The sequence below is a fragment of the Myotis yumanensis genome, unplaced genomic scaffold (genome assembly GCF_028538775.1).
Source record: "Myotis yumanensis isolate MYYU_CA2020_CCGP unplaced genomic scaffold, mMyoYum1.0.hap1 SCAF_14, whole genome shotgun sequence".
NCBI classification, from domain to species: Eukaryota; Metazoa; Chordata; class Mammalia; order Chiroptera; family Vespertilionidae; genus Myotis; species Myotis yumanensis.
This window is the reverse complement of record NW_027223765.1, coordinates 31820162-31839483: the sequence shown is the minus strand read 5'-3', so window position 1 is coordinate 31839483 and position 19322 is coordinate 31820162. Positions and strand designations below refer to the sequence as shown.

Genomic DNA, 19322 nt, shown 5'->3' with positions numbered 1-19322 from the left:
GAAGAAAGAGTAGAATAAATTAAAGGAAGGAGCTAATGAAAAACTTGGCCAGTCAAAGGGAAGAGTTTATTTCAATGCCGCTACCCTCACCCTCACCCCAGCCTTAACACTATTCATAAAGGAAGTTTCCTGGTAACTGGTCACCAGGAACATGGAAACAGTTGCTCCAAGCAGTTCAATCAGATTCTCTAGGGTGAGGCCCAGGTGTCAGTATTTTTTAAGAGATCCTCTGAGGTGACCCCCACCTTGGGTATAGCGTGGCCAAACGTGAATTTTGGAGGTGGTTGTGTTAACTGGTGAGAGATCACAGTCACTATTTAGAGCAGGGGTCCTCAAACTACGGCCCGCGGGCCACATGCAAATACAAATATTGTATTTGTTCCCGTTTTGTTTTTTTACTTCAAAATAAGATATGTGCAGTGTGGCTCCCACTTGGGAGTTGTTCTAGGACATTTTTCCCCACACGGTGCCCTCAGTAAGCCAGAAAGTGCCACCCCCGGCCCTGCTGAGGACTGGCACCGCCTTCCACTCACGTGCTCTGAACAGAAGTGCTTAGTAGGAATGATCCTGTCCCCGGGAGGCCTTGGCAACTTCCCTTGGGGCTGTTTTTAGTTGCCAACATAATGAGTGGGCCAGGGATGGGGGAAAGCCAAGCTGTCAGAACGGGTGAGGGCAGGGCCTCAGAAGGAAACTAACATTGGAAACCTACTGTTTGTTAGGCACTATGGATGGGCCCTTGAGAGAGGTCCACCCTCCCACTCCTTCACCCCAATATGCACTCCCACACCTCACATTATGCAGCTCTTCTGAGTTCAGGGAAAAGTAATATGCCAGTGCAGGGAAGCTCAGAGATGGGATACAAGGAAGAGATGAGAGAACACTGTCCTTGCATAATAAGGCCAGGATAATTATGCACATGAAATAGGGTCAAAGTTGAATTAACAGACGCCCTGTGAATCTCAAATGCAGATGGAAGGGGTTGGGAAAAGAAAAATCTATCCTGCAGCATGAGGTCTGCTTCATTTTTAGATACACAGGACAGCATGAGCTGCAGCCCAAGCAGAACTCCATCATTCCTTAATGTTCACATCCCTGCATCCCCCTGCCCCAGAGTTCACCGTTTCCCACACATAGTCCAATACCAGCTGCCCAGGCCCATACATTCACCCACAGGCAGCCCTGTTATCACTGCGTACCTGTGTCCCCAGGACTGACCCTGATCATCCTCCCCAAAGCCTTTTTTTATGTTCTGCCATTCTAAGAACATTGCATCTTTCTTTCCCACGGAAACCACCAGAGTTTTTTTCAGGGCCAGACATCTATCCAGAGTTGAGCCTCATCTTTTCAACTCACCCAAACACAGTTTTATCTAGTTTCTTTCTTTTGCAAAAGCCCTCAGAAGCACATCGACAAGAGGTTGCTAACTCCTGACAATATACAGTAAATTCTAGATCCTTGATTACAAGAAGGGTCTAGAACAGGGGTCCTCAAACTATGGCCCGCGGGCCACATGCAAATACAAATATTGTATTTGTTCCCATTTTGTTTTTTTACTTCAAAATAAGATCTGTGCAGTGTGCATAGGAATTTGTTCATAGTTTTTTTTTTAAACTATAGTCCGGCCCTCCAACGGTCTGAGGGACAGTGAACTGGCCCCCTGTTTAAAAAGTTTGAGGACCCATGGTCTAGAAATACATCAGGTCTGCTTATCCTCTTGAGATGATGGGAAATTACCTTTATTTCTTCCCTAGGATTGGCAAAAGCAGCTGTGGTAGGTAGAATAATAGCTCCCTGGAGATGCCCACATCCTAATCTCAAGAACCTGTGAATATGTTACTATATCTGGAAAAGGGGGCTTTGCAGACATCATTAAGGTCATGAACCTTGAGATGGGGGATTATCCTAGGTCAGTGGTCGGCAAACTCATTAGTCAATAGAGCCAAATATCAACAGTACAACGATTGAAATTTCTTTTGAGAGCCAAATTTTTTAAACTTAAACTATATAGGTAGGTACATTTTTATTAACTTAATTAGGGTACTCCTAAGGCTTAGGAAGAGCCACACTCAAGGGGCCAAAGAGCCGCATGTGGCTCTCGAGCCGCAGTTTGCCGACCACGGTCCTAAGTGATCTGAGGGAGCCCAATGTAATCACGGGAGTCCTTAAAAACAGAGACCCTTTCCCAGCTGTGGTCAGTGAGAGGGAAATGTAACTATGGAAGAAGGGCCACAGGGACACAACATCGCTGGCTCTGAAGATGAAGGAAGAGAGCCATGAGCCAAGGAATGGGGACAACTTCTAAAATTTGGGTGGGGCAGGGAACTGGACTCTCCCCTAGAGCCTCCAGAAAGACACACACAGCTCTGCAGACTCCCCGACTTTAGCCCAGTGGGACCTACGTCAGACTTATGACCCACAGAACTGTAAGATAATAAATGTGTGTTTTAAGCCACCAAGTCCATGGTGATTTATTAAACCAGCAATGGAAAACTAATGCAGAGTTGATTAAAACATGGCTAAAGCTGACCACAGTTTGAGGTCTCCTCTACTGCTATTACTAGAATACAAGTACACTTGGGTCCTAAGGTAAATGAGACATGTAAATAGATTTTGTGCTTTGGACTTACTGTGAGAGCCATGTAAGCAGTTTTGAAATAGTAGATTTTAAGTAGACTTATTATTACTTAATAATAAATCACCTGACTTCTCCGGGCCCCAGTGTCCTCAGCTGTAAATTGAAGAGAGGTTTGGAGTTTCTACTTGATCATCTCTAAGCTTGTTTTTACTCTAACATTTAATAAGCTTAATAATAACAAAAGTAAAGACCACTTCTGGTGGCATGCTGGGCTAAGGGCAAGCCACTATGAGTAATCGGCATGTCTGTTTTTCTTGCTGCTATGTTCCCAGTACAAAACACTATGACCTACACACAGTAGGCAATAAACTAAATTAATAGTTCTATTCAGTCCCCAATAAACTCATTAAGTCCCATACCTGTAAATACGTTGATGACTCCTAACTTATCTCTCTAGCCTGGACTCTTTTCCCGATGGACTCACTGCCATCTTAGCACTTCCATCTCCAGGTCTAATCTTAACGTGTCAAAAATAGAACTCTTGCTTCTCCACCTCCCCAAATTTGCTCTCCTACTCCCCACCCCAGACCAGGCTTTCTAAGTTCAGTGGATGGTACCACCTCCAATGAGATGCTCAGGCAAAAACCTAGCAGTCATTCTTAACTGCTCTTCTTCCTCCTTAAAGGTTATAATTTATCAAAAAGCCTTACCAGTTCTACCTTCAAAACATCTCAAATCCAACCACATTTACAGTTGACCACAGTTGACCACTCTGGCCCATGACGCTATCTTCTCTTCTCTGGATTCTTACGGAGGCTTCCTAACCTATGTCCCCGAATCTAGTCTACTCCACCTACAATCTTTTCTTCACACAGGAGCCAGGATGATTCTCTAAAATCTGAAGCCAGATCATACCATTCCCCTGTTCAAAACTCTCCAGAGACTTCCCATCACAGTCAGAATCAATCCCAAGTCCTAACCGTGATCTAGAAAGCTCAAATGATCAGGGCCCAGTTTCCTCTCTGATTGCCCTCCACCTCTCTGCCTCGCCAACTCCAGTCTGGTCTTACCAGCTTCTTATGTTCCTTGAACATGTCCAGCAGGCCCTACCTCAAGGCCTTTGCACCTACTGCTCTCTGCCTGCAACATGGCTCACCTGAGACTGTAGCATGGCTGACTCTCTTGCTTTATTCAGGTCTCCTCTTCAGGGAGGCCTTATCAACACTCTTTCTAAAGAAGCCCCCTCTGCAGCTCACTATTTTCTTATTTTGCTTTATGTTCATTCATGGTACTTAACAGTCCCTAAATTACAGTATGTATTTGCTTACTTCTTAATTGTCTCCCTCACTAGGATGTAAGCTCTATGAGGACAGAGATCTCATGTTTCTTTATTACTTTGTTTACTGCTCTATTCCTAGTGCTGAGTACCATTTCCAGCACGTTATACAGACTCAATAGATACTGTTGAATAAGTAAATAAATTGATGGATCATTACTACTCATCTGAGATCAAGCCCAGGGTTGGTGCCCTGGCTCTCCACTTACTAACTAAACAGACTTAGATAAATCACCTAATCTCTCTCTGGCTCAGTTTTCTCATCTATAAAAATGAGCTAGTAATACCTACTGGGAAGGACTGCTGTGAGGCTTAGAGATGGGATGAAAGTGCCTGAGATTAGGCGCTCACTTCACAGACAAATAATTAACCATGAAAGCAAACATTCTTCTTTATGCATTCTTTGGTTAAGGGACCAAGATGATCATCAAACCTGCACTCTTAGAGCCAGAACTTATTGACAGAGAGGGGCACATGAAAGGCTCGGGCAGGAAATTAACCCATTTTGGTGCAGGAGACGCAGAGCTGGATGGATACAGCAGTTGGAGTAACCAAGCTTAGAGATGCTACTTCAGATTCAGGGCAAGGCACCGCTTTGTCCTGGGGACAGCAGCATGGTTAGAGGCAATGATTCAAAATGACCTCAGCTTTTGTCTAATCCGGTCCTGTGACTAGACCACAGGGGACACCTCATCCAGGGTAGCAATTTCCTTTGCAGCTCTCACCAGGAGACTCACCGACACGGTAAAATACGGTGCTGCTGCTACAAGGCTCAAGCTGAGATGAAACGCACAGTACACACACACACCAAGAACGCTCCACTATACTTGCTTGGCATACAGGTTTCTATATATGTATGTAAACATACAGAAAAAGGTCTGGAAGGATAGAAACTAACCAGTGACACTCATTTCCTCAGAAAAGTGAGGAGGTTATTAAAACTGGAAGCAGCTATCAAAGAAGGCTTCAGCTTTGTCTGAAATAGACTTTTTCAAAAAGAATGTATTTCTTCTGTAAGTAACCAATTTTTAAAACTGCTCAAACAAGATGATACCAAAACACCACTTTTAAAGTAAAGTGAAGCAATTTACTTTCCCCTCACTAGCAGTCCTCAGATGGGGCATCTCACCCCAGAGGGTGTATAGGAATGTTTGCTGGCACTATTTGACTGCCAGGCTGCTGGCATTTAGTTCCCCAGGGACGAGTGTGAGAGAAAGTCCCACTCCACAAGGTAGCATCCCAGGCACAGCAACAACAACTTGGCTTGGTTGTACTTATAAACTCATCTGTGACCCCTACTTATGAATTTCCTGTCTTTGATTTGAACTACTGAGATGCCAGCCCATGTTCCATCCGGACATATAAAATGTTAAGTTTTATAACAAATGGGCTAGAGAAGTGAGTTGAAAAGCATGGCAGGTGCTCTGGCCAGGAAGCCCAAGTGGCCTGGGTTTTATGCCTCCTTTCAGAAGTGTGCAAAAACTTTGGGAATAAGGGTTGTCCAGGCACCATCCTGCAACTTTGTACTTAGCTAGGACTTTAAGGCATATGTCCCAGTGAGCAGTAGTCAGGCAAAAGCTGGGAGCCTTCAAGAGAAAGTTGGAGGGCCCTTCCCCGATGGTTAGCTGTTTTCACACAGGACCGTCTGCCTTCAGACCCCCAGCCCTTGGGGAGCAGCTCTGAGCTCCCAGTAATGAGAGACAGAACGGTGATAACAGGCAAAACAGAAGAATGTGTTCTTTGCTCCCTTTCAATTCCATACTCTCTGACACTACTGTGGTATATGCATCCAACAACAAATATTTATGGAGCATCTGCCAAGTGCCTGGCACTGTGCCAGGTGCTGGGACACAGAGAACGGGACAGATACGCTTACATTCTATTGGCGAAGACATCATAAACAGATACATGTAATCAGATTATTTAAAATTTGTTGTTTTTGTTGTTAATCACTTGAGGATATTTTTTCCCATTGATTTTTTTAGAGAGTGTAAGGGAGGGGAAGAGACACAGAGAGAGAAACATCGAACGTACCCCAACCAGGACCAGGGATGGAGCCTGCAACTGAGGTATGTGCCTTTGACCGGAATCTAATCCAGGACCCTTCAGTCTGCAGGTTAACGCTCTATCTGTGAGCCAAACTGGCCAGGGCTCAGATGATGTTAAATAATGATAATTGTTATGATGAAACAACATGAGTAATGTGATTGACAAAGACTGGCGGGGAGAGCATATGATAGAATTCAGCAGAGACCTCTCTGGGAGGGGAGCTGAGGCCATGGCCTGGGTTCTGGGGAGAATGATAATTGTGCAGGGGGCCACTGTGGAAGGCTTATGCCTGTGGGGGCTGTTCCTGTCTCTTCCAGCCCAGCCAGGGCACCCAGCCATCTGGGACAGCAGATGTGGCTCACATCTTGTGGGTGGTCTGTGCTCCTGGGCAGTGCATTGTAAACTCATCACAGGAACATTCATGCTGCTTCTTATTTTATTTGCCAGCTGATTCCACCCACGATTTCACACACATTTGAGAAAGCTGATTTCATATGAATCAAAGGTGTAGGAATAGAGTGTACTGGCAGGTAACTGGCATGGGATTTCAAAAATTATTGTTACTTTATTAATTAACACTTGTTTGGCACTTATTTTGTATCAGGCACGCACTGCTCTTAACACGTTGCAAACGTTAAATCATTTTGTTGTCACAACAAACCTGAATGCCAGGCACTGAGGAGTATTATTATCCTCAGTTCTTGCATGAGAACATGGGACTGTTTCTCCAATCATGGTCCAGAGTCACTACCCTTTATGTAAAGATGCAACTTTGGCTGAGGCCTCATATTTTCTGACTTTTTCTGTTGCCAAAGCAGAGAAACTAGCCAGCAGGCCCCCTCCTATGCTGCAAAGTCCATACTGTGAGGAGGAGATGAAGTCTCGGAGGAAGAGCCTTACAATCATTGATGAAATCCGGCAGTGAAAATATCGGCTGCCACATCACTGTACTTGCCCAGTAGAGGTGCTCAAAACCCGAGCAAATTGCAGTACCAGTGTCTGTGTCCATGAAAATGCCAGTCAAGGGATCACTGCCACTCTAGGCACGGTTTCCCCACCACACTTCTCTTGTGCTGGACAACCAGGGCTCCCACCCTTCAACCTCCTGCTGCTGGCCTGCCCCATCTGCGCTTCTTGACCCTGTGCAACCCCTCCCTCTCCAATGATTGGGCAGGAAGTGAACCACTTAGCACGGACTGCACCTAGTCAACCCAGGATTGCCCTCGTTCAAATGAGATCTGAGAGGTGATCAGATGGCAGCAGGCTCTGCAGCCAGGAGGACCTGCAGTCTCTGGGCTGGTGGTCACCATAGCACACAGAGGTGGATGAATGACAAGCAGACAGGCAGAGAGAGGCAGGGATGCAGGGAGCAATCCACCTGCTGAGCCGCTTTCCCATCCAGTGTTCCATGCCTGGGTGCACCTCACTCACTGTCCTAGGTCTCCTTTACCTGTGTCCTTATACCACCTCCCCCTCTTGTTATGGAGCTGGTTGGCCTCGGATTCTGTCTCTTGCATGCAAACATGGTTTTACTGGAGCAAACGGTATGAGGCCTGGACAGTATGTGGCCTGGACCGTACACTGTTCCCTGTGTGCCTCACACAGTTCCCTGGGGACTCAAAGGCCTGTGAAGGCCTGTACTGAAGAGACAGGTCTTCTAACCACTTGGATGATTCACTGTGAAGCTTCAATCACTGGTCACCAAAAAAGAAAACTTCTAGAATTTAGATGGTCTTGGGCAAGTCCATTTGTCTAAGAAATCCCATTCTACAGGACAGATTTTTTTCTTGGCACTATTATAATGCCAACTCTTCGGGCAAAATATTTCCTTTGCTGATGGCTTTTCAGTGCTACCTGCACGCTCTTTAATGGCGAGCGTGAATTTCTCCTCCCCACATTAGGCATGGAAATAATAATAGTGAGTCCAATGGTTTTTGAATTTTCAGCACAGAATCTTTTTTTTTTTAAATGTTACTTGAAATCTCAGTACAGAGCAATATAAGACAAGCCACCTCTGGGTTTCTTCTCTCTGTACCCGTCCTCCCACTCTCAGCCAAAGGTTCTTCTAGAACCCAGGTGCTCTGGGAACAAACATTTGGTGCACTGCTCAGGGTGGGAGATCCTTTCATCCTATCTCACAAACACCCAGGGGCACCCATTACATGTTATAGACATACTATAGCCCATCCCAAGCTCTGGAAATGCTCTGGAAACAGTGAAATAAAAGACATGTCCCCAACACAAAGGAGAAGAGGGACAGATAAGATGCCAACAGCCCGAAAACAGAGCCTGTGCCCAGTTACAAGGCAGTCACAAGTACAGTTAGGCCTTCGGGCTCAGAAATGGGAGAAATGGCCAGAGCTAGAGCAGTTGGCAGCTCCACAGAGCTAGTGGTGCTTCAGTAGGATTTCAACAGATTTACATAAAAAGAGAAAGTAAACTGAGGGGTGGGGGTAATGGGTGCATCTAGACAGGAGAAGAAGCAACAATAAGGGTGAAAAGGGACCAATTAGCTTGTGAATTAGGTCAGATAAGAGGGCATTCCAACTGGGAAAATGAGAAGGGGCCATATTTTGAATGACAGGTTAGAAAAATTCAACTCATCTGGGAGACCAGCAAGAGCCCTGCATGATTTAACTTAGGAGGAAAAACACATTAGGAAAAAGAAAAACAAGATAAGACCAAAATTAGAAAAACCTATATAGAGAAACCAAGATGGCGGCATAGGTAAACACCGGAAATTGCTGCCTCCGACAACAACTTCAAAAATACAACTAAAAGACAGAACGGTCATCATCCAGAACCACAGGAAGACTGGCTGAGTGGAAATTCTACAACTAGAAGGAAAGAGAAGAGCACACAGACTCAGAGGAGCTACGAAGGTAAAGTGCAGAGGTACGGAGGCTCCGGCGCGCGGGGAAAGGGGCTGGCACCTGAGGACTCGGCTGTCTTTTTGAATCGGGAGGGAGTCACAAGCTCCCGACTGCTCTGAACTCTCGTTCCGGGAAATCTCTGGGGTCCCAGGGCTCATACGGGGAGAAATTGGACGGTCTGGCAGCAGGCAGAACTCGGAACTTGAGGACGGCTTTCCCTCAGAGGTGCTGGCAGCAATTACCGGGACACTGAGATGCGCGGCCCCTTAGGGCAGGGCTGAGAATCAGCCATAGCTGCTTACTCCGCCCTGTTGATTCCGAGACCCCGCCCCATCCAGGCTGCTACAAAGGCTTTTGCATATGAATGCCCGGGTCCTTTGCAACCTGAAAATTACCTAACAAATTGCAGCTGGGCCAGACAGACCCAGAACTTCCAAGAGAAGGCCTAAGGCTCCACAGCAGCTTGCATTGCTTCACAGCTGGGCCTCATCTGGGCACCCCCAAACCCCCCAAAAAGGAAGGGGAATCTGCATATCTCTTCGTAGCTCCTGCTGGGTAGCCTCAGGCAGAGGCTAAATTAGCACCTCCTTAGAGATCCAAGAGCCAGTGTACCCAGTGGTCAGAGTGGGACCATCCAGATTACAACTCCTCAGATTCATAAGGAACACACTCAGGGGGCAGACTCAGTGAGCACCAAAGCCCCACTGAAGCAAGTCTTGCCTCAGAAGGGTGTCTTCAGCACAGAAGTTCTCCCACTGCAGACACAGCTGATTCTCACTGCCAATTGGCCTGGAGGTCAATTCCTCCCAGTGACACCTAAAACAATCAGGGCATAACTACAACAAGACTGCACAAAGCTCACAAGGGGGTGCACCAAAAGCGTCCACCTCAGGTAACTGGGGAGGCTGAGCCACTGGGCCCTGTAGGACACCTAGCACACAAAACCACTCTACCAACACAGGGAAGCAGACAAAATGCGAAGACAAAGAAACAGGTCACAAATGACAGAAATGGAGGACAGCAAACGACTGGATATAGAGTTCAAAACCACGTTTCTAAGATTTTTCAAGAATTTTATGGAAACCGTCGATAAATGTAGTGAGATCCTCAAGAAATCTAGTGAGACCCTCGATGTTGTGATAAAGGACCAACTAGAAATTAAGCATACACTGACTGAAATAAAGAATATTATACAGACTCCCAACGGCAGACCAGAGGATCGCAAGAATCAACTCAAAGATTTGAAATACGAAGAAGCAAAAAACACCCAACCGGAAAAGCAAAATGAAAAAAGAATCCAAAAATACGAAGATAGTGTAAGGAGCCTCTGGGACAACTTCAAGCGTACCAACATCAGAATTATAGGGGTACCAGAAGAAGAGAGAGGGCAAGATATTGAAAACCTATTTGAAGAAATAATGACAGAAAACTTCCCCTACCTGGTGAAAGAAATAGACTTCCAAGTCCAGGAAGCGCAGAGAACCCCAAACAAAAGGAATCCAAAGAGGATCACACCAAGACACATCATAATTAAAATGCCAAGAGCAAAAGACAAAGAGAGAATCTTAAAAGCAGCAAGAGAAAAACAGTCAGTTACCTACAAGGGAGTACCCATACGACTGTCAGCTGATTTCTCAACAGAAACCATGCAGGCCAGAAGAGAGTGGCAAGAAATATTCAAAGTGATGAATAGCAAGAACCTACAACCAAGATTACTTTATCCAGCAAAGCTATCATTCAGAATTGAAGGTCAGATAAAGAGCTTCACAGATAAGAAAAAGCTAAAGGAGTTCATCACCACCAAACCAGCATTATATGAAATGCTGAAAGGTATTCTTTAAGGAGAGGAAGAAGAAAAAGAAACTCTTAACATTTGCCACAGCATGGATGGAACTATAGAGCATTATGCTAAGTGAAATAAGCCAGTCAGAGAAGGATAAATACCACATGATCTCACTCATTTGTGGAATATAATGAACAACATAAACTGATGAACAAGGACTGATCCAGAGACGGAGAGGCATTGATTGGACTGTCGGGCCTTGGAGGGAAGGTAGGGGAGGGTGAGGGTAAGGGGTAAAGATCAACCAAAGGACTTACATGCAAGCATATAGGTCTAACCAATGGACACGGACAACGGGGGGGGGCGGGGGTGAGGGCATGAGCGGGGGGGGGGGGTAGGGGGTAACGTGGGTATAAGGACACATACGTAATATCTTAATCAATAAAAAAATATATTAAAAACAAAACAAAACAAGATAAGACCAAAATTAGACATCAAGCTGCTCAGATGTGGTGTTTGAAAGACGAAGGGTCAACGGTGATGACACATTTCCCCATTGCTGACTCTCCCCCCAAAAGGGTAGCAAGCCTTCTGGACTGGCGAAGGCAAGCTGCGTCATCTTCCCCTTACTCATGGGCATCGCAGAGCGTGCTGACTCATTTAAGTCACCCATTTGAGGACTCTGGGGTCCTGACTCACAAGCCTTCCCAGAAGAATCCTCTCCAACAAGAACACCTGGTCACCAGCCACGTGTTCAGCAGCAGTGAGAACAGTCTGCGACCCATGCTTCTCAGATCTGTTTCCTTCTGTTCAAATCGGGGAAAGGGAAACGCCCAAACTCTCTCGCAGCCTCAGCCTGAGCCAACTACGACACACTTAGAGCCAAAGAATTCAAAGAAAAATGGCCCAAACTATCACAGTGGAGCTCACATGCAGGTGCACACAGTCATCCCTGAAGCAGGCATGAGCATCCTTGCTGAACTGGGAAAGGTGGGGGCTGCACTCTATCCGGCCTGCCCCGAAGGAAGGGCCAGATGCTGCAAACTTCCGTGGGAATACGGTATAAGATGTTTCCTCACCAGACACAATTTGATGGTGACACATTTGGGCTGGCCAGCTCTCTCTCTCTCTCTCTCTCTCTCTCTATTTCTCTCTATCTCTCTCTATTTCTCTCTATCTCTATCTCTATCTCTATCTCTATCTCTATCCCTATCTCTATCTCTATCTCTCCCTCCATAATCGAGAACCCAGAAACATGAAGAGGGCACATTTGGGAGTGGAGATAAGGCATCAAAAGTCTGAATGCCCTACAGAAGGCTCATGGACGAGGTGGTGCACAGACACCCTCTTGTCCTAGTCCTCCGGTTCCAGACACTGTGTTCTAAGAGCTCTGCAGGGCGGATGAGAATGACATCATCAGAAAAGGGGACAAAGCAGAAAGAAGAGAGCTGCCTGTACATCCTCTATCAGCAGAGGAAGGTTTTCCAGGAGGTCGCACTGGACTTCCCAGCACCTCCCTCTGAATTCACAGGAGCCTGTTCCTGAGGCTCTGGGGGCCCAGGGGAGGGAGCACCTGTGGTGACCTTACAGTCAGGAGAGCGTGTCAACCACAGTTCAGCCAGTGACTCAGCACTGTTGGGAAGTTGAGACCACTCTGATGTCACCAGCTGCTGTCAACACTGGACCCACCCGGCGCCGGTCCCACACGCAGGAGGAAACTGTTAAACCAACTTCCTGGTGACTGAGGCCCTCTTCCACAATGAACATGCCATCTCTCCTTCACTGGTTTTCTGTGCCAATTAGTTTTCCAAAATTTATTAATACAATAATGTATACCTGGTTTTTTAAAAAATTTCAAACAGTGCCAAAGGCAGTCCAATGGAAAGAAAAGCAAGAGTTTAAGTATAATTTTCTAGTTCTTGGTGCATCCATTTAAGGCAGCATCATGTGACTTCATTTTTGTAGATGAAGAAATTAACCTGCTTTGCACGTTCTTCCACTTCTGCTCTCCTCCATCCTGTCCTGCTCCTAACCGCTGGCCTCTTTACCATCACTGCTACATGGCACCAAGGTTTACAACTTCTATGTTCTGTTCTAGAAATATAGGTGTTCGTACTTCATCTAGAGCTTGATTTTTTTTTTTTAATCCTCACCCGAGGATATTTTTCCATTGATTTTTAGGGATAGTGGAAAAGAGAGGGAAAGACAGAGAGAAACACTGCTGTGAGAGAAATACATCAATTGGTTGCCTCCTGCATGAGCCCCAACCAGGGCCCAGGTGGGGCAGGAGCCTGCAACCGAGGTGCATGCCTTTGACTGGAATTGAACCCGGGACCCTTTGGTCCGCAGGCCGACACTCTATCCACTAAGCCAAACCGGCTAAGGCTAGATTCTTAAAATTAAAAAAAACAATCAGCACTTATAATATTTTGATTGTTCCAGTTGCTCCCTCCAGAGGCAAGTGGAGACCCTCAGAGGAAGACATGCAGACAAGTCACTGAAGTTGTGCTGCCCAAAAGGAAATACAACAAACTGAGTTGGGAGGAGGACTTGAGGAGGGGATGGAGAGTGTATGAAAGTTATTTTTCCTCAGAAGTTGAAAGCATTTCTCTAACTCTGATCATGAAGGATGGAAGGAACAAAACTAGGGGCCCTCATTTACAAATTCCTCTGTATTTTTCAAGCACCAACTAGGTGCAGGATATAATGAGAAGCACTTAATATGCATAGGAGAACATTTCTTGCCCACAAAGAGCTCCTAATGAAGAGAAAGGAAAATCAAAGAGTGTACAAAGAGTGAAAGTTCCTAGAAGGCAGGATTTTTTTTTCTATTTTGTTCATTGTTGCATTTTTTGTAGTTAGACTAGCCAAAGACTTAATGAATGAGTGAATGAATGAATGAATGAATGCCAGAGTTAATAGTGGAGGGAGGTTAGGGAAAGTGGGAGGGAGAATGAGGGAGGGGGATACCTATGACATCAGTAAGAGAAGGTCTGGAGGGCAGGTGATTCAGGCTTGAATGCTCAGAGACCGTTCCCAAAGAGAGTTTGGGTTGAATACTGAAGACCAAGTAGGAGGCAGAAATGGGAAAGCGAATTCCCAGTAGTGGGTTAGAAGCAGAAGGTGAGTATGGGAACATGGCAGGAAATGAGGGAGAATGACAAGAGAGAGCATTTCATGAAGGGACTTGTGTGCTGGGCTGACAAGACTGGCTTTACTCCAGGGGTGAGAGGGAGAATCTTGGAGGACTGTCAGCAGGGGAGCAGCATGGTCAGGTCTGTGTTTTAGAGACACCCCTGCTTGGGCAGGGTTGGGGTAGATGGGGCTGGAGGTGGTAGTCCAGCCAGGGGATGAAGCTGTCTCTGGAATGAGACAAGGTAAGAAGCTGAACTAAGGCCTGAGGTTGGAGAGAAGAGCTCAGCCCTGAAAAACATGTAGAAGGTAGAACCCGGACAGTTTGGTAGCTGAGGGGCTTTGTGGGTGAGCTCCTGATCTGATGGGGTGATGGCATCATTCATAAAGAGAGGGAATGAAAGAAGAGCAGTGGGCCCGACCGATGTGGCTCAGTGGTTGAGCGTCGACCTATGAGCCAGGAGGTCAAGGTTCGATTCCTGGTCAGGGCACATGTCTGGGCTGTGGGCTCAATCCCCAGAAGGGGGTGTACAGCAGATAGCCAATCAATGATTCTCTCTCATCATTGATGTTTCTATCTCTCTCCCCCTCTCCCTTCTTCTCTGAAATCAGTAAGTACCACTGTATGTTGTGTATATGGGATATCCAACTAGTAATGTCTCTATTATTTTTTATTTTTATCCTCAACTGAGGATATTTTTTCTATTGATTTTTAGAGAGAGTGGGAGGGAGGACAGGGAGAGAGAGAGAGAGAGAGAGAGCGAGAGAAATGCCGGGGATCGAACCTGTAACTGAGGTACGTGCATGCCCTTGACCAAGAATCAAACTCGAGACCGTTTGGTCTGAGGACCGAGGCTCTAATCACTGAGCAACCCGGCCAGGGCTGGGGATGTCTCTAGACAGGCGTATCTATTTACATATCAGAGAATTATTGGCAAGTAAGTGGTAGGTAAAGCCACAGGCAGAAAGCTGTAGGGTAGCATGAAAGTGAATGAGAAATACTACCTATCCTATAAGGATGGACAGACTCAGAGAAGTCCATGAAGTAGACTGGGATTGCTGAACTGGGGGAGGGTGTCACTGATTCAGTGCAGGGTGTATGAATGAATGAATGAGTACAGTGTGGGACAAGGGTAGGTTTATAGTTGTGACTACTCAGAATACAAAGTTTACTATTGTGTTATTATTTATTAACTACTGTATTATTTTCTATCTGAACAAATGTAAACCTACTTTTGTCCCACCCTGTATATCTCATCCCTGCCTCTCCTTCTGGGTTTCCCTCCCTGAAGTAGCTTCAAGCACTAGATTGTAAACTAGAATCTGTCCCCGTTAATCTTGGATTGACAGCCATGAGAGACACAACTTAGCTCTGGATGTGATTATAAAGTTTCTCTAGGATTTTCAGGAAATGCTGGAAGTCAAGCATGGGTTCTCCAACCATGGGTTTCTCTGGTACTTTGTTTTGGTTTTTTAAAAATGTCTTTTAATTTTAAAATAGTTTAGGTACAGAGAAAAGTAGGAAAGACAGTACAGAGAATTCCCATATATCCAACACCCAAGTTTCCCTATTCTTAACACCTTACCATGGTGTGCTACCTTCGTCATAACTAGCGCACTAATTCTGATGCATTATTAAATAATGTCCATACATTGTTCAAATTTCCTTAGTTTTTAAGCAATGTCCTTCCGTTGTTCTAGGAAAGCACCCAGGACACCACATTACATTTGGTTGTCATGTCTCCTTGGGCGCCTCTGGGCTGTGATAGTTTCTCACATTTTCTGTTTTTGATGATCTTTCCAGTTTTAAAGAGTACTGGTCACGTTTTATAGAATTTCATTCAGTTTAGATTTTTCTGATGTTTTTCTCATTATCAGACTGGGGTTATAGGTTGTCAAGAGGAAGCCAAAGAGGTCAGGTGCCATTTTCATCATATCATATCATATCATATCATATCATATCATGGTATATGAGTTATCACAGTTGATGTTGATGTTGGTCACCTGGCAGAGTCCTGTCTGTCAGGTCTCTCCACTGTACATTTACTCCCCCCCCTCCCCCCCCCCCCCCCGCCCCGCCACAACACACACTGTGCTCTTTGGAAGGTCACTATGTGCAGACCACACTTATGGAGTAAAGCGTTTCCTTTCCCCTTCTTGAGGGAGGAGGAAATTAGCTTTCTAAATCTCATCCTGCCTTGCCCTGGCCGTTGTGGTTCAGTTAGCTGGGTATCGTCCTGTGCACCAAAAAGTTGCCGGTTTGACTCCCAGTCAGGGCACATGATGGGATTACAGGCTGGATCCTTGGTTGGGGGCAAGCCTGGAAGGATGTCTTGTCCAGGGGCCCATCTGGCAAGCCCTCCAGAGTATATTTGTTGCTATTCTGGTTGTCTACTGAATTGTCATGCATGAGGCTGGCCTAACTTAAAAGTTAGGAATACGTTAAGAACCTCCAAAAGGGGAGGAATCAGAAAGAAGTACTTGAAAAAAATAATGATGTTTCATTGTGTTTTGCAGATAATGTCCTTCTTTGTTACATTAACAACACTCACTTCTATAAACCAAGAGCTTCAAAATAAAGGCACACAATGTGATCAGAGACTATATCACTACAAAAAGAGTAAGGTAAAGAATTTCACCCTGGCGGGATGGATCAGTTGGTTGGAGCCTCATCCCATACACCAAAGATTGCCAGTTTGATTACCAGTCAAGGCACATACACAGGTTGCAGGTTCGATCCCTGGTTGGGGCATATATGGGAGGCAACTGGTCAATGTTTCTCTCTCACATCAATGTTTCTGTCTCTCTCTCCTTCCCTTCCTTTCTAAAAATCAACAAACATATCCTTGGGTGAGGATTAAAAAAAAAATTTATACCAAGATTGTAGGAAAGAAGACTGTAATTTAAAAACACAATGACACTCCAACAAGAATACTTGCCATGTGAGTAAGGAAACTTAGCATAATAATTTTTTATAATTTAATAAAAAGATTATTGTATTCTGGTAAGATAAGACCCTATCACCCTACTTTGGTTTCCTCCAGAGTAAGGAAAAGCAAGGAGGTAACAAACATAAACTGTTTTTCTTTTTCATTCGTTTTCCTCCTTATTGCCTGGACTTTGAAGTTCAATGTCATGTAAACATTAACCAGCTTCTTAAATAAAACCACAAAGAGCAAACTGTGACCTGAGCATATGATTTATCTAAATACTTTCCCATGAGCTCTAAGGATTCTAATTTTCTCTCTGCCAGCCTGTCTCTATCGCATAGAATTAGCTTTAAAATAGTCTTGACTTATCATCATCATTATTATTGTAATTGAAGTGTTTTCCAAAGAATGTCTATCAGAGATGATTACAGATGGAAATATCTATTAAGTTGCTTTTTAAATATACTTAAGGTAAAAAGTAGTAGTTAGATTTTTTTTAAAAAAAAGCATGTTAAATAGCAGTACAAATGGGCAAAAGTGATCACACTGGCTGAAGTTTGGAACCCACTGAACTCTTGCATTAATCAGTTTCACAGGTCCAACTTACTGCACACAGAAAGCCTGAATCATCTTATTATAACTTTGGGAAGAACCCACAGCAGCTAAGAGGGTACTTTTATATGTTTTTGCTAGTCACCAGCCATCATCTAAACCAGTGGTTCTCAACCTGTGGGTCGAGACCCCTTTGGCGGTCAAACGACCCTTTCACAGGGGTCGCCTAAGACCATCGGAAAAAACATATATAATTACATATTGTTTTTGTGATTAATCACTATGCTTTAATTATGTTCAATTTGTAACAATGAAATTGGGGGTCACCACAACATAAGGAACTGTATTAAAGGGTCGAGGCATTAGGAAGGTTGAGACCCACTGATCAAAACACATTAGCAACAGTTTTCCTTTATAATACAATTGTCCTGATTACTGGAGTCTAAATCACTCAGGCAAATCCTTGAAAACAAATCACATGCCTCATGAACACAATCTTTGCAAGACTGGTATGAAAAAGGGAGGTTACTCTGCATTTGCTTTGGATATGTTTTTAGATTTCCTCCTAGGCTACATTTTATTTGCCACAAATTATAAAATAATATAAGATTATAGTGACATAGCCTAACATTAGTTATGTTGCTGAAAAATCTAACCCTTAGTTTTAAGATCTTGATTTTATAAAAATGATCTGTCTTACTTGTTCCTCTCTACCTCCACCATGGTGGTGTGTTTTTTTGTGATGTATGTGTCATTTAGAGTTGGCTTGCTCGACCTGAATTGTGTAGCCCATATGATATCAAATAACTGCAAGACTAATATTAAGAAGATGCTAATTTCCTTAATATTTTATCTGCACCAAGATGGTTTTCCTTAACACATAATTACATATGTTTGGACGTTTGGTGAATTACTATGTGGTTAATCCCTCTCAACTGCAGGAAGCCTAGATATTTGTAAATTTCCTCGGTGCACCATTTCTGATTAGTTGACCTTTTCTAAATACCAAACCGACCAGTTGCCATCAATTCTATCACCTTCCTGATCACCTTGCATTTATCCATAAATAAAGTTCTTGGTTGTTTTAATTTGCTTTTGAGAATTGGGCATAGACAGAACAAATGACTATCACATCACAGAGTTTTGAATTTATCCTAAAATGTAACCACTGTTATTTATCGTTATGCCTAAGTTCCAGAGTATATTTGTTGCTATTCTGGTTGTCTACTGTTCTTTTACCTGTATAAATACACTCTTCATTTTACAAAATGACTTAATTTGTTTTATTGATTCTAGGTGTCAGTGACAATGGACTTGATTAACTTTGAAAACGCAACTGTTACCGTCATATTATTTCTGAATAATACATTCACATCCTTTCCATTCATGCTAATTCTTTAAGTCTCTTCCTCTCTCTCTTTCCCTCCTACCTTGCTTTCCTTCCTTCATCAAACATTTATTGAGAATCTACATGTCAGGCACTATGCTAGATGTAGGGAATCGATGATGGATAAACTCTCCGTCCCCCATGAAGCTATTTATTGATTTAACACCCTTCTTTCCTGTTTATTCCAAAGGTCATGTGTAGAAAATACACTAATGAAATTCACGGGAAAGAAAGCAAACATGGGCAGCTTTCACTGAGTTGGAAAAAAAAATAATAAGTCACCAACCTTTAGCTGTTGAAGAGTAATCTTTCTTCTGTTGGGGCTCTGGCTATATCAACAATTCTTTTCTCCAAGAACTGGCCCTGGGGAGGGCATTCCTCCTCTTCTAGCGTAAATAACATTGGGTGGGAATACTTGGATGGACACCAGTTTGATGAAACCCAGAGCAGCAGGAGAGCCTTCCTAGAAAACGTAGGTGCCCACACTCGTTTGGTGTGGCTGCTTGAGGCCTCTGGTAGAGAGCTCCTGTGGAAAACCACAAATGCACAGGAAATTGGACAAAATCAGATAAAGGCAAACCATTAAATGACACACGTACAGAAAGGAAACAGTTAAGAATTAACCCAAATTCATTTAAGGCTATAAGAGCGAGTGGTGCAACGGTTTAGTTAATAAATAGCTAGTCTCCAAAGCTAGTGTATTTG

General features: G+C 44.3%; 1 protein-coding gene across 1 annotated transcript in view; it reads right to left on the bottom strand.

Moving 5' to 3' along the window:
• The window catches only part of ZBTB38 (zinc finger and BTB domain containing 38), a 115944-nt gene extending 96831 nt beyond the window's left edge, over window positions 1-19113 (bottom strand). Inside the window, exon 1 of the mRNA XM_070433516.1 lies at window positions 18904-19113. The gene's annotated coding sequence lies outside the window, so the exon portion shown is untranslated. The remainder of the gene's footprint in view (window positions 1-18903) is intronic.
• Window positions 19114-19322: the final 209 nt, after the last annotated feature.